Below are 15,749 nucleotides of genomic sequence, written 5' to 3'. Positions count from 1 at the left end.
CAGTTCTGTTCATGCGATTTGTTGAAAATATTCGGTCACCAAATCTTGCAATGATACGTCATTCAGTTCATGAGTCAGCCATGTGGTTCACAGTCACTCTGTAACTCGGTCACTTGTTGAGGGACGGTGCTTACACGGACCATCGTACGCAGTCATTCTGAAGAGACTCAGCTTTACCGTCGGCTGTGGCTCAGTTGGTAGAGCGGGTCGTCCAGTGACCGAAGGGTTGCCGGTTCGAATCCTGGCTCTGATTGTATGTATGATGGAAGTGTCCTTGGCCAAGACACTGGCAGCGCCTTGCTCGGCAGCAACCGCCCATTGGTGTGTGAATGGGTGCTTTGTAAAGTGCTTTGGACACTCTGATGGTGTAGATAAAGCGCTATATATAAGTGTGGTCCATTTACTTTGATTGGGACACATGCAATAAAATTACCGCATGGTGAATGTGAGTCTACTTCCTTTTATATTACAGAGTTTACCAAAATATTGGAACCTAGGAGGGGCAGTAAAATGTCAAAAACAACAACAATAACAAACAAAAAATACATAGATAATATTAATTGCAGTGGAAGTACAGAGGGGATAGTATAATAATGTGTAATAAAAATCAAAACCACCCCCATACCCCTATGCCCTGCCACTGCCAATCTGCCTGCATTGGGGAATATTTTATTTTTACTGTAATTTCCTGTGCGTTTGTGTTTGTCAGGCTTTAAAATACTTTCAGGACTTATTTATCAAGCACAAATGACCCGAGGAACCCGACAGTTGTCGCCCATCTCCCGGATCCGTCTGAATGTGGTGATTTTTGAAGCTGTGACTCCCGCCTCATTCCAATCTTTCTGGATCTCTGCAAGATTCTTGAATCGTCTCTGTTTGATAATCCGCTGAAGCCCACGGTCATCTCTTTTGCTGGTGCATCTTCTCCAGCCACATTTTGTCCTTCCACAAAACTTTCCATTGATATGCTTGGACACACCACTGTCACTCTGTGAATAGCCAGCCTCCTTAGCTATGAACATTTGTTGCTTACTCATCCTATGGAGGGTATCAATGATGGTCTTCTGGCCAGTTGTCAAGTCTGCATTCTTCCCCATATTGAACCCAACTGAGACAATTGAACCAAACTGAAGCAATTTAATGACACCTGGGGAAACCTGTGCAGGTGCTTTGAGTTTAGGGGATGATTAGTGTGTGACACTCAGGTTAAAACATTTATGGCCTGAAAAATTAGGGCTGATTTTGTCACAGTATTGTAATTTTTTAAATTCCTGGTTTTGTGGGTTTAATGAGCTAGTAGCCCAAATTATGTAAAAATAAACAAATAAATACTTGACATTTTAAATTGAAATGAATTTATAATTTATGAAAGTTTAACTTTTTGAATGGAATTATGGAAATAAATAAACTTTTCCATGATATTCTATTTGTTTGGAAAGGGTCTGTAGTTCAGTACTCATACAAATTCCATCTGTCAGTGCGACTGACTGACTGCAACTCAGCTCCAGCTGAACAAAGTGGCAGCAGTGCATACAAGGCAAAAGGTGCAGTTATTGATCACTTAGAGTACAATTTAGTCTAATATTAAATGATTAAATGGGATCCCAACAGCCATTCGGCAATCTTGTTTAGCGGCAATTGGTGGACCGAATGGCAGACGAGGGCCACCAATCACGGAGGGGCAGTCCGGCGGTGGCATCCAATCGAACAAACACACCTGTACATGACTTGCACTGTTCTAGTGTCTTGGGACTAATCATGCATTCAGGTAGCCATGTGTAATATTCCAGCTTTTCAAGTCTTGTTTCTCATCAACTGATTGTTTTTGCAACCCCTTTGGAGATGGAGATATTCCATTTAGCTAAACCTGTTATTGTGACAAAGAAAAACGGGATTTATGAGGAATTATGCAAATCCTACTGCAGCACATGAACATGAGTTGAGTCAAGTGAGTGATTTTGGCAGTTACTTTCACAACAGGTGTCTGTCTAAAACAACATAACCCCCAAATATTCACTCTAGAATATAGAATAACCCTCGTCACTAGGTTTTATGGACAGGGGCACTCAGCCCCCAGGAGATGCACAGTATGTGATCGAAAGTAGCACGCAACCACTAATTTCACAAAGAGCTAACAAGGAATTGCTTTTCAATCTTTTTGGAAAACTTTAACAAACATAGAAAAATACTCTGTGTTTTAGGTCACTCTTAGATTTGTAGTGTTAGTTTAGTCTGTTTTATAATACAGTACACAAACGCAGGACATATGTTTATAGCAGTATTATTATTATGTAATATAAAAAAATAATCATATAATTATAATATATATTTAATCTTATCTTTATTATAATTATAAATATATCTGTTCATCTGTCTATGACAGTGACATATATTGTGACTGTCTATGTCTATGTCTTTTTCACTTGACTACAGAGTGGATTGAATTAAGGTGAATAACAAGGTTCAAGGTTCATGACGATTGGATTAATGTTTGTAGAAATTAATGTATTAAAGGTCCCATATGTTGGCTATTTAGACCTCCATAGAGTGACTCTCCAAAATGGACTTTGTACAAAAGTGTCAATTTCATTTAAAAAAAAACACCTCGGTTTTGTCATACGAGTATCCAGAAAAGACCCCTCTCACAGCTACTTCTGTTTGACCCAGTTTTGTATCCGCTTTGACCATATCTTTGTCCATATAGAGCACGTTTGTTATGTTGACAGCGATGGGTCAGGGGTCAAGAGCTAGGCGGAGATCATCACTAGTGACGTAGACAAGCTCAAGAAATTCAGATGAGCTGATTTCAGACATCTCGAGAGAAAAACGTCTGTAACTCAGGAATGTGTGGACGATTTTATACATTTTTCACGTTTACTGAGGCACCACCGACCCAATATAACATCCCAAATACTTGAAAAAGTTGGCTTGGTAAAATATGGGACCTTTAAAAGAACATTAATTGGATTTTACAACACAATATGGCATTTCACAACCAGAAGTCAGCCAGATCCTTTTATGCCTGTTTGTTTGTTTGTTTGTTTGTTTTACAAAATAGTGGAGTGAAAACCTGTTGGTTAAACCAGTCTATCGGGGTTGTCAATGGCCCAATTTGCCATTATCCAAGAGGCAAGAAACTTGACCAAAGGGTCAGTGGTTTGAATCCCTGCTCTGACTGTCTGCTGTCAAAGTGTCCTTGGGCAAGACACTGAACCCGCTGGTCGGCATCATTCCAGGAACAAAAATTGTATTAGACGAAAATGTTGAATTAGTTTGGACATAACTCAGGTCTAGTCAGACTCGATACCCACAACATGTATGTACTGACTGCCTCTGTCTGGGTCAGCGACGTAAGCCTTTGACTGGAAGCTCTTCCTATTGAAGCCCAAAGTAATTTCCTGTAACTCTCAAATGTCTTGTCTCTCTTTTTTTTTCACATAATTCCAGGATGTCAAGCCTAATGTTGACACTGTGAAATAATTAAGCAGATCAAAAGCAGTATTAACATAGATTACTGGTTACTGATATTTCCATTCACATTTAAAACTCACCAATGCTGCAGTTCCCATTTTGTTTGGTTTTGGTTTGGATTTTGTGTACTTTGGGAATAGCTGCAGTGGACCACGTTATTTCTTGTATCTGTTCACTAATTGTGTGGTTGTTACTTACACGCATATCTTGCTATGACCAGCCTCCCTGTGCCTCCAATCAGCACTCTACTTCCACTTGCGTCTTGTCTTATTGTACCTAGTTGTTATAACACTATCTATTGAGTTTGCTCTTTCTGTTCAGTCTTTGTCTAGTTGGCAGCATTTGTGGTGATTCTGTAACCTGTGCTGTCTGTGTTTCTCATTGAAGCTTTTGTATTTTAGGTTTTTGCTTTCATTCAGTTTTTCTTCAGGGTTCAAATGTATTTGTTTTTCATTTAACCCGTATTTATCCAGGTAAAGCTATTGAGAACAAATTCTCATTTGCAATGCCAACCTGGCTGCAGACAGAAGACTAAAACAAAGCAAAATGAAAGCAAGTACAAATAAATACATATGCTGTACAGTGTAATATGGTTACATATTTACATAATACGTCACATCACAGCATATGATGAATAACTGAAAAACTGGAGCAGTAATCATGTAAAGTATCCCTCACTAACCTTTTAAACAATGATATTGGGAAGAATGAAGTGAGTTCTATTATTTGTTGTAGAGTGTTCCAGTCATTTGCGGCAGAAAATTGAAAAGATCAAACAAAAGTAATGCAGACTTTGGGAACGAAGAGGTTAATAAAACTGCTGGAACAGAGAGTGCGGGTGGTGGTATGGATGGTGAGTAGAGAGCGAAGATCGGAGGGCACTTGCCAATGAGTGTTTAATTCTTGAATAATGATTTTCCGCATTTCCTTTCCGGTTTCAAACGATTCTCGATTCTTTTTATGGGGTTGGGTCAAAAACGTTTGCATGGTTTTAAATAAAGGGTGTCGCAATTATGAACATCCATTTTCTTAGCAGCCCGCAGCACAGACTAAAATGAACATTTGACTCGGGGTTCTTTATAACCAGTATCAATATCAAACCTATGAACCCAACTGACTTAATATTCATTAATTAATGTTTCATCAAAAAAATAGAAATTGTAGCAATGTTAAAATTGCTATTTGCAGCTTTTTTATCACATCAAATGGTTTATATGTGCAAGTTTTTAACTTGACTTTGTGTTTTAAGCTTGTAGCCTTTTTTTTTTTTTTTTTTTTTTTTTTTTTTAAAATGGTACGCACCAGAACTCATGAAAAATAACTTCATATGGCACTTTCGAATTTTGAAAACAAAAGTAAACCTACACGGCAAGAAAAAGTAATAAATGGAACCAAATACTATCAAACGTTGATTCCTTTACCTACCCACCGATGAGACACAAGGTTAGGATTAGTGATATTGTGAGACAATATTTATGTGAATTTTTTCCCAATTCATTGTGATGTAAAGTTACTAGTTTGACCTTTGGTGAAGTTTTAGCTCAATGTTTAGCTTTGTTTTGTGTGTCATCGGCTCATAGGTTGGTCTAAAATAAAAAAATCAGTGCAAAAGTGCAACCCACCGTTGAACTTGTTAGCTGCCTCAATGTTGGCGTAGATGTATTTTATTGTTTCACTCACCTAGTTTGACTTGACTGAAGTTCAGCGTGGTGTAGGCTGAGGCTCGACGCGGAAGGGAGCACATCAGACTTCTACACAGCGTGACAGCCGCCTTTGCATAATATAATCTTATTCTAAGTGATGCACTGAGGCAACGGGTCATATATTTTAACATAGTTAAAACACACTTTCGTTCGCCGTCGCCGTTGGGCACAAGCACGTCTTTGTGCACGTTCTTCTTGGTTGTTATTCACCACTTTCATCTTCGGGCTCGACAGACTGTAGGCATCAAAACTGGGAACGGAAATTTTTAAATATGAACCATTCCGGGAGACCCGGGACGTTAGCCCCGGTTCCAATCGGTTCCATTCGGTTCTCGATTCTCGATGGCCAACCCTACGGGCAACTCAGTGGTCATTTGGTGCAAACCCTGAAGATAAGTAACTTTTGAGAAGCCAAGGAACAATTCCTTTCTGTCTCCAGCAGTAGGCTTACTTACGATCCTTTTAAATTTACATTTCTTTATTGGGATAGCAAGGAGGCCCAGGCACAGTTATTGTTCGTTTTTTCTCCAAAGGAGGATGTGCAGAGGAAACTAGAAGTGTCAGTTCAAAATAAAAAGTTTTACAGCAAGATATCTGCAAGGTTTTGCCAGTTCATGATGCATGAATAAATGGAAACAAATACAGAAGTTAAAATGGGACATCTAAGAATTTCCGATATGTCCTTTGAGCACCGGGCAGCAATTTCAAGCAAACACTAACAGAACAATAAAACTGTGGCAACGCTTTATAATTATTATTACTGCTAGGTAAAAATCAGTAAAATCAGTTGGTACAGTGAAATCGTGTGAAGTGAAAGCAAATCAGGTATTTGGATAACTGTATCATACATAAAATGATCATATTCATGTCTTTGCTGACAGCAACGACATTTTGTTAAGGCACTTCCCAGACAACTCAGGCTGTGAGGCTGTTGTAGCAGACACTTGCCTTCCTGCCGCACAACTCAGGGACCTTCGCTCCAATGGAAGCTCACAGACAGATATGTAAATAAATTACGGCTCCCACAAAATAACTGCATTGTCATTAAGAATATGGGTTTTTAACCACACACTGTTTTATTTTATTTATTGCGGTGTGTTCTGGGGTCATGTATAGAAGAGGCCAATAATTTAAATACCGTACTCGACACATGAAACACCACTGGTGGCTTTTTGCAATGATGGAAACTTTCATTTTGCTTTAATAAAAGATAATGGACCTAAATGTATGTGTAACATGGGTCATTATAATTATGGTCTTAAAAATAGTAAGTATTCAAATCGAATTGTACTTGAATCATGAGTTAGCAAGAGATTCCCAAACCTACAGTATCTATGACACTTGAAGAGGCCACGACCCAGGTAAATTAAGAACTTGTGTTTGGCTTTACTTTGACAAAAACATGTTCAATGACAACAAGCACATTTCTGGAGGTTTTTTTTTTTTTTTTTTAAAAACAGCATGAAGACTTCCAAACACAAGTAAAATTAGTGCTTCTGTGAAGAAACCTGCGGCATATCTCTTTGGTGGTGCAAAAAAAGAACCCAACATTCAGGCTGACATTTCCTGATTAAGATGATTGCTGCCATTCACGTCAATCCAGTGTGTAAACTGGCATATCATACGGATGCACACTCATGCTTCCTCATGTCACCTGTCATTGACTGCTTGACACAGCCATTCCACAAAAAGCACACCTAAGGAATTCGACCAACAAGACGTACTGACGCTATAACTCTCCGCTTGCTTGAAATTCAATTCATCTTTGAAAGGATATGACAATGAATGTCATCAACATAACAAAAGGCTCATCATCATCATCATCACCACCATCATCATCAGTGCAACTTAACATTAAAATCTAATCGGCTCGATGATAATACACTTCTAAAACCTCCTTTATCCAGCAAAACAAAAGCTATTGTTTGTCACAATGCATGTGTCTTTCGTACGCAGAGAGACGATCCCCGTGAAAGGTATGGCTACTAGTATCAAATACACAGTTAATACTCCATGTCAATCCCTCAGTCATTGGATCCTATGAGGCAATCACTAAATCACACCACAATAGCCATGGACTAGGCTCATTCACACAGGCCACATGAAAAGAGACTGAGAGAAAGAGGGAAGTCTGACTTCCACGGCTCAGGCCAGACAGACAATAGGCTCAGGATCAGCTCACCCTCAGGACAAAATCATATGACACTGGCACACAGGAAATCACCCAAATTGTCCATTGTCTGGGACAACATCAAAATCCCTCTTCCTCCATGCAGGCACAGAGATGCATGGCGGGAGAGAGCTGAGAGATAGCTAGGTGAGGCCAAGAAAGTGGAAGATGTGAAAAGGGATCGGAGGGTATTTTTAGGTGTGTTCTCGCTCGTTTTGAAGTACAAGGTGATCTTTTTCACACTCCAATTTGTAGTGTGCTTAATTTCTATCAGCAGTGGTAAAAATACTGAATATTACACCCTGAACCGGTCGCCAGCCAATTGCAGGGCACATTTACATATATTTTTTTCAATCGTCAACTGGCTGTGTGTGTTAGGATTCGTGATGCAGCAGAGGCTCCAACAGCAGAGACGAGCCAAACAAGTAACGTTGATTTAAAAGCAACATGCAGAAAAGGGGAGGGAGAGTCACCCAGGTAGGGGTAGTTGAATTTTGGGCAGGCAGGTGTGAAGGCGAGGAAACAGGCGTAGAGGGCTTCGCCAGGCAAGAGGGTGTGCAGGCGTGGGGGGACTTCAGAGGCAGGCAGGTGTGGAGATTTAGTATGAACGGCTTCGCGAGCTCGATGCGACTGACAGTGTGACTATACAAGACGATCTGGCGACGAGGTGGCGTTGGGGACCGGCTTAAGTACACCGTTGACGATAATGAATCGCAGCTGGTCCCAGCTCCAACTCGTGTCTCCACTCCTGCACCTGCGAACACACACACACACACACACAGGGAGGGGTTCAGGGTGCTGAGACAGCAGCCCTGACAATGTGCCTCCAAACACAAGTTTAAGGCCGCTTTATGCTCGCCAGGCCGACAACATTGTATCACGTGACCGACGCAAAATTTTTTTGCTGCGTCTCATCTCTCGTGATTGGTCCGTTTTAGTCACATGCTATGATGACGTACTCAGCGTTCCTCTCAGTTCCACATACCACCTACGCCGCCGCCTTCGCGATCGATTTTGCAGCATAATTAAACATATCATCTTGTCATCTAGGTCCATTTGTTCTAGCAGACACTGTTCCAGGGTCGCCATTCTTGTTGCTTTTTTCCTTGTTACGGAAAGGAAAGTAAAGACGGCTACCGGAAATGGCCAAAAAATGCAGTGGAAACTTCAACCTGTGGCGTCCTCGCCAATACCAGCTGTAGCGACACCCTGACTTGGAAAGAACTGCAGTACATTTTCAAAACTCCACACGGTATAGCTGTAGTGACGTCAGTGCGGTCGCCTTTACTTATGCACTCAGGTGCACAGGCCCCACCTCCCGACTTGTTCATCCAATCACATTCAGACATTTCCTTATCCAATCACATTCCAATACGTTCATGGTGGAGCAGACAGTTTGAACTCGTCAAACTCTAACGTCTACTCGTTAGATGGTTGCTACTCGTTACAGTATTTCATAATTATATATACTTTATCAAAAGTACAAGAGGTGGGAATGCGTTGCAATAATGTATTGTAGCAAACCTGCAGTTGTGTTGAGTGAATGGCTGCAAGTTCAGACTGTCTGTAAGACTCTGAAGGCGTCTGTGATTTGTGATTCGATGAGTCGGAGGTCAGTTGTGATGTAGCACGTGATGGGCAATTAACCGACCACAAGCTATAACCATCATTCACAGAGGTGAAGTCGATGCGTTGACTAGTCAGTTCAACCCCTAGTATGTATTGGTATACATAGACACATGCACTTGGAGGAGGCCCCAGGGAAGACCTAGAAAATGCTGGAGAGACTACTGTGTCTCTGGGCTGGCCAGGGAACACATGGGCTTCCTCTGAAAGACCTGGACAAAGTGGCTGGGGAAAGTCAAGTCTCGGCCTCTCTGCAAGGCCAAATGCCAGTACCCTGACAAACGAAATGAGATGGATGGATGGATTGACAGATGGACGGACGGACAGAGGGATGTATGTACATGATAGCATTGCATCTTTTTTTTCCATGACCTTGTTTTCGACCTTCTTATGGAAAAGGACAAATACAGTGAAACCTCGATAAAACAGAATTAATAGGGTCGGGACTATCATCCGCTATAGCCGATTTTCCATTACACAGAAGCACTTTTTTTTAGGCCATATGCACCCATATTACTGTACAGTACACATTTATTGTTTTGTAGTTTTTTTGTCATTGGCTAAAATACCCAGTACAGTACAAAGTTATAATAAATAAATATTTTAAAAAAAAAAAGCTTGAAAATGTTCGTTTCACATTTCATCCAAACTTACCAGTCCCATGTGCATGGTCATGGTTACATTATTGACGTACTGTTCTCATCAGAGGCAAGTCACTTTCATGAGCCGCGAGGAGTTAGTGTGCTTCCTAGTTCCAAATCCATTGCCAAACTCGAATGGCTTGACAAAAAAAGTTAATGTAGATAAAATATCATATTTCAAACTCCAGTGTTTTGTACTCATCAGAGTTAACGCCGCAGCCATGCCGCTATCTCGCTGTTCTATGCACAATAGACAATAGATATAACCATCATCACATGACGCCATCAGAAAATGGAAAAAACTTTCACATTGTATAAATGTATGCCGCCATCTAGTGGTTGTAAAAACATTTTATTTCCAAAATGCCACCGCCACCTAGAGGTAATGAGAAAGGTGTCATTCTAACATGCCACCGCCAGTGCCACCGCCAGTGGGTGGTTATAAAAAAGGTGTGGCCTACACTTTCATTTCAATATGACAGGGGAACTTTGACTGCATATTTGTACAGTTGTGGTCATAAGTTTACATACCCTGTCAGAATTTGTGAAATATTTTGTTTTTTTAAATATGACTGATGACTGAACAACAACCATCATTAATTTCTTTATGGTTATGTTTTGTTTAATGATAATGCTTTTCTGAAATGCTTGACCGTTTAATTTGAATCCCATTAAAATAAAGTTGAATGTGTTTCTCCTGGTCCTTTATGTTTTCTTTAAAGAATTGTACCCATCTTACAAATTCTGCCTGGGTAATCAAATATATGAGCACAAATGTGTGTTTTCTAATTTACTAAATAAGAGTAGGGTTGTGAATTTAAAAATAAGAGCATGTAAATTTTAAAAAAGTATTATGTGTTCAAATAAAGTGCTTAACCAGAATAATTATTTGAAAAAAACTAACAAAATACAGATCATATTGCATGTTTTGATTATATGGGTAGAAGCAAAATAATGCTTTGTAAAAATGCATTATACATAGGTAGAATGGTTTTCCAGGGATTTTGAGGTCAACTTTGGGGGTGCATATTATACACAAGAAATTACGGTAATTGCACACAACACGGAAACAAAACACACCTGTTAGACATATTCCAATACTTCTCCTCGCATGGAAAATGGGTGGATTCAAGCTAAAACTTCTAAGTTGTATATTAGATCCAGATGTAAGTACTTTTAAATAAAAGCAAATCAAAACGTTTTCAGTCCACAGCAAAAACTAAAGGAAATGGCATTATTGATACAACACTGGAGGGGAGTGTTTAAGTATTTCATTTTCTGTGTATGAGGGCAGGGTGTTGAATACTCTCCTCTGGATATATTTGAGTTGAGAATTTTTTTTTTTGGAGGGATGCTCATTATCTTGAGTGAACCACAATAGCAGACCTATGTTCTGCCTTTCATGAATGAGTTATTTCTTTCCGAAGTGGTTGGTGTATGATGCATGCTTAAATAGAAGTAGTGTCATATGCTGTGTTTTTGACTGCTGGTGATGTCATTTTTCTCTCAAACAATAGTCTTGCTTGGTTAATAGGTGGGCAGAGCCTCCGAGCTGCTCCGAACCTTGGTTGGTATTGAGGTGCGGCTCCACTGGAAGGAAAGTGTTGCATTATTGCTGAACCTGACGTTTTCCAAAACCTTATCAATGACATTCTAGACAATACGAGTAACCAGTTTTGTTTTGTTTAATTACGGTAGACGACATTCTGATTTCTTCTCGCAATAATCAGGAACACCGCCAACAGGTGTGCCTGGTGTTACAACACCTTCTCAAAAACAAATTGTTTGTGAAAGTGTGAGTTTAACTCCACTTCTGTTCATTTTCTGAGGTTCATTGTGGGGAAGGGTCAACTTCAAGCCGATACAGCCAATGTCCAGGCTGTGGTCGATTGGACCACTCCAACATCAAGGAAGCTGTTACAGATTTTTTTCCCAATTTCTACAGGTGATTTATCCATAATTTCACCAGCAAAGCTTACATCTGTCAAATAACATTTGAATGGACCTCAGAAGCCGAGAAGGCGTTTGTACATTTGAAGCATCTGTTCAACGTCTCACCCGTTCTTACAAATCCTCACCTGGAGTTGCCTTACGTTGTAGAGGTGGATGCTTCGGATTCAGGAGTGGGGGCCGTTCTGTCCCAGCACTTTTTCAGTACATTTTCAGACCCATGGCAATCCTTCTGCTTTAGTTTCTGACAGAGGTACCCAAAATAACATCCCGGGCCTGGAAAGCGTTCTGCAGCCCCATGGGAGCATCAGCAAGCATATTCTCAGGATACCATCCAGAATCGAACGGCCAGACCGAGTGGGCTAATCAGGATCTGGAAGCCACACTTGGTTGTGTCTGGCACTAACATCCTTCGTCCTGGTCTCTTCATCATCCTTGGGTGAAATACGCCCACAACATTTTGGTTTGCTCTGTCCACCTCTTTTTGTGCTATCCACGTGTTTTCTTGTTTTCGCGATGACCTTCTGCCATCGTTGTTTTTCATTTTATTTCCTTTTATTGTAGTGTCTCATACCCGTGTGCTGTTTTGGGTCATACAAGTCTGCGTAATTGTTCTACATTTAGTTGTCTGCATTGTGGTTCATCTTTCAGCCGTCAGCCTACCATTACCAGTAGGAGTGTCGAAGATAACAAAAGATGTAGCACACAGTACAATCCACGACCCAGGCCTGCTGCAGTACACTGAAGGCTCGTGTGACATGATGATATATGGTTGTGCAACATTTGTACCCTTTAAACTTCAAAGTACCACCGTATTACCAAAAACGCAATAATTTATACTAGTCTCTTTATGTGTGAAAACTTCAACTTACAACCAAAGTCTTATATTTGCAAAGCAAACAACTTCAAGAAGAACCGAAGAGAATTTGTTCAACTGTGTTTACACTGACATTTTCCTAACTTCTGATTTTTAAATGTGTTAAGTCTCCTATTTGGAAAAAGCAAAGAGCAAATGTCAATGTTCATCAAAATGTCCATTATCTTTCACCTTGAGGTGCAATGCAAATAATGTACTGTTGTCTTAGAGTAAAAAGCCGCAAAAACATACTTTTAAGCAAATAAAGCAGGTGACACGAGTGGAAAATAGTAAAATACGAGACAGACCATATACTGTACCTAAACCCCTTCCACTCCTTCAGCCACACTGTCAGGTTGAGCCTGAGGCATCAAGTCAACTTTAGTGAACCCCAGTTTATCGCGCAGGACACGTTCCAGACCCACCCACAACAGGTGAAAATCTGTGATATAGAGACAATAGGAAAAAACATTTTAAATAGTTTTACCCCGACCACACACATTTCTTTGCCCAGAACGAGGTTCAACCTTGGGAGAAAATGTGATTAACCCAACTTGTGTTATTATGGAACTTATTAGTGAATCTCCCCAGGAGTCAAGCCAAGACAAATGTGAATACCCAACACCCACCCTATTACTATAGTGACCATTATCCCTGGACCGTGATCGTGTGTGGTGGGGTGTCGTGCATTAAAATCGGGGAGACTGGTGGGGGTGAGGCGAGACAGTCACAGGGCAATGATGACCCATAACTGCCCCCCTGCCCCTCCCCCCCAAGCCAACCAGCTCCCCAAAGGATGTGCGAATGTATGTATGTACTGTCTGTATGTATGAGGGTTAGTAGGTGTATGTATTAAAAGTCCACGGGGGAAAGGCATGGCGGCTGTTGTAAATGAGGAGTAGTGGTGTGAAGGCTACCTCACAGATATGTCGTGCAGTTTTAATGATACGCCCGAGAGCCTTACTGTCTCGTACAGTACAGTTCCAATACCATACTGTGATGCAGTTAGTCAGGATGCTCTCCACTGAGCTTGTGAAGAAAGTACAGAGCAATTTGGGAGGAATTCTCTTCCTCAAGAAGTACAGTCTCTGTTGAGCTTTCCTGATGATGTACTGCGTTTTGTGGGTCCATCCATATGAGGTCATTGCTGACGTGGGTCCCATGGAGTTTGAAGGTTTTCACAAGCGGTGTTACTTGTTTTTTTCCTCCGCCTTGGGTCGACAATCATCTTGTTCGTCTTTCAAGCATTTAAAGATTGTTTACATAGCACCAGGACACCAGCATAAACACATTTGAACTTATTAAAACACACATTTCAAATTATGCCTCAATGCCTGCTCACATTGACTACCTGTCAAGAAATGGGAGACTAGCATATAACATCACTTTGAGGCGGGGCTGCAGTGGGACACATTTTCAGCTATGGAGTTTCATGGCTTAGACCACCCAATGTTTTCATGAAGATTAATATTTCACTCTTATTAGTGTATCAATCTATAATGCATTCCCTCCAACATCGATATTCATATTGGATTTGATTCAAATCAAAATTACAACTGAATGTGCTTACAAGATCACAATCAGTTTATTTGAACATGTATGAGAACATAAATAGTTCATAGTTGGACAGTATTATGTTGTGTGCTTATGTTGACTTCTGTCCATCTTTGTGTAATGACCAAATGATTAAATGAACCCTGAAAGAGACGTGCAATTCTGTACACTTAGATGGAAATGTATCAAAAAGTAAGCCGGATATCGCAACAAGTAGTAATATGAGTAAGCATATTCCACAAAGAATCCCCTGCAGCGACACACTCCAAGACAATGGAGGCGAGTCCTGCCGCAACACACACCACAAACGTGGCAGAAAAGCCACATACATGCCTTGCTGAAAATACTTGATTTGGCCATTAAGATGCAATATTGCCATTAATTTAAAGCATTAGGAGGTTAGGGTACTATTTCGTTTTTGATCAAATTCAAACAAGAAAAAATGCCTTTTTTTTCCAAATCTAGCTCATTTTATGTTCTATATTTTTTGCTGTTCTTTTATGTTTAAAGGTTTAGCATTTTGTTTTATGTACTTGGCCCTGTAAATAATTTTGGAACTGTCTGGGAAATGTTTGACATTAATTAATGAATTTGACTTTGTGAGAAACCAAGTGTATTTTCTTATTTGTGCTGTATGATTTTGACTTAGGTCTGCATGTTTGCGACTGAATGGAGATGTAGTTAGCGAGTGAGTACAGGTGCTGTTATATTGGTAACATTTTTAAATTGCATTGCATTGTTCTAATTATTCATTAGTTTTGGTGCAATTATGTCAGAATGTACACTGATCAGACCCACAAGTGTAGATATTGTGTGTGAAAATAGCGAGGAAAAGCAAGTGTAATTCATCTTCAAGAGAAAAGGGGGGGGGACATACTACTAATAAACAGATTGTATAGGCAAAAAATACAAAAGCAATTTCTCAGAAGCTTTGGAAAGCTACTTGTCTCAGTGGGTGTGTGCCCAATGTATGCAAACACTATAAGAGCAGCACTCGTGTACACTAAGTCTCCACTAACAAAGCATTGTTTAAATGTTTGTAAAAATCTTAACAAAAACAACCACACTTGGCTCTTCCCATTTGACAAACTTCAACTTTAATTATGGGATTACCTCATGTCAAATACGGTATGCAGTGAAGGATTACTGAATGACTACGAAAAGTCATCCGCAGGAGCGGGGGTTGTCATAGTATACCATGACAACGGAATACTTTATAAGTATAAAATCTGGCCGGATGGAGTTTTCCTTCTAAAAATGATTCGTCAATGGTGACAGCCCCCCAAATGTTCAGGGCCCTGGAACAGTTGTCCCCCTTTTCCCCCCTGTTCGACGCCAACACCTTTGGCTATAACCACCATGGTTAACCACAACCATCTACTTAGTCCTACTGTAATTGCTTCATCAGTAATAATTATTGCACCGGCAGCTTTTCTAGGCAAGAATGGCAAGTGTCGCAATATAACGCTCTCATACAGTTTGCAGTTGCTGCACATCGTTATATATAGTAAAGCCTTGCTGGTGAAAGTTCTCTTCAAATCATTATTTACTCTTCGAATATTCATATTTGTCAACGCAGCTTTGAGTCATCGATGATCTCGGGTTAAAAAAAGAAACTTTGTTGACAAAGAAAATTGCAACAAGACACAGCACGGATACGGTATATGGCTGTTAGGGCAACTCGTGGAAAAGCTTGCAGCTTGCAAGCTACCTTCCTGTAGAGTTCTTTGACGACGCTTCTACATTATTTGCAAAGACAAGAAAAAGAGAAGTTCCAA

Source organism: Phyllopteryx taeniolatus, chromosome 14, assembly GCF_024500385.1.
Source record: "Phyllopteryx taeniolatus isolate TA_2022b chromosome 14, UOR_Ptae_1.2, whole genome shotgun sequence".
Lineage (NCBI taxonomy): Eukaryota > Metazoa > Chordata > Actinopteri > Syngnathiformes > Syngnathidae > Phyllopteryx > Phyllopteryx taeniolatus.
Note: the sequence above shows the minus strand (reverse complement) of the source record.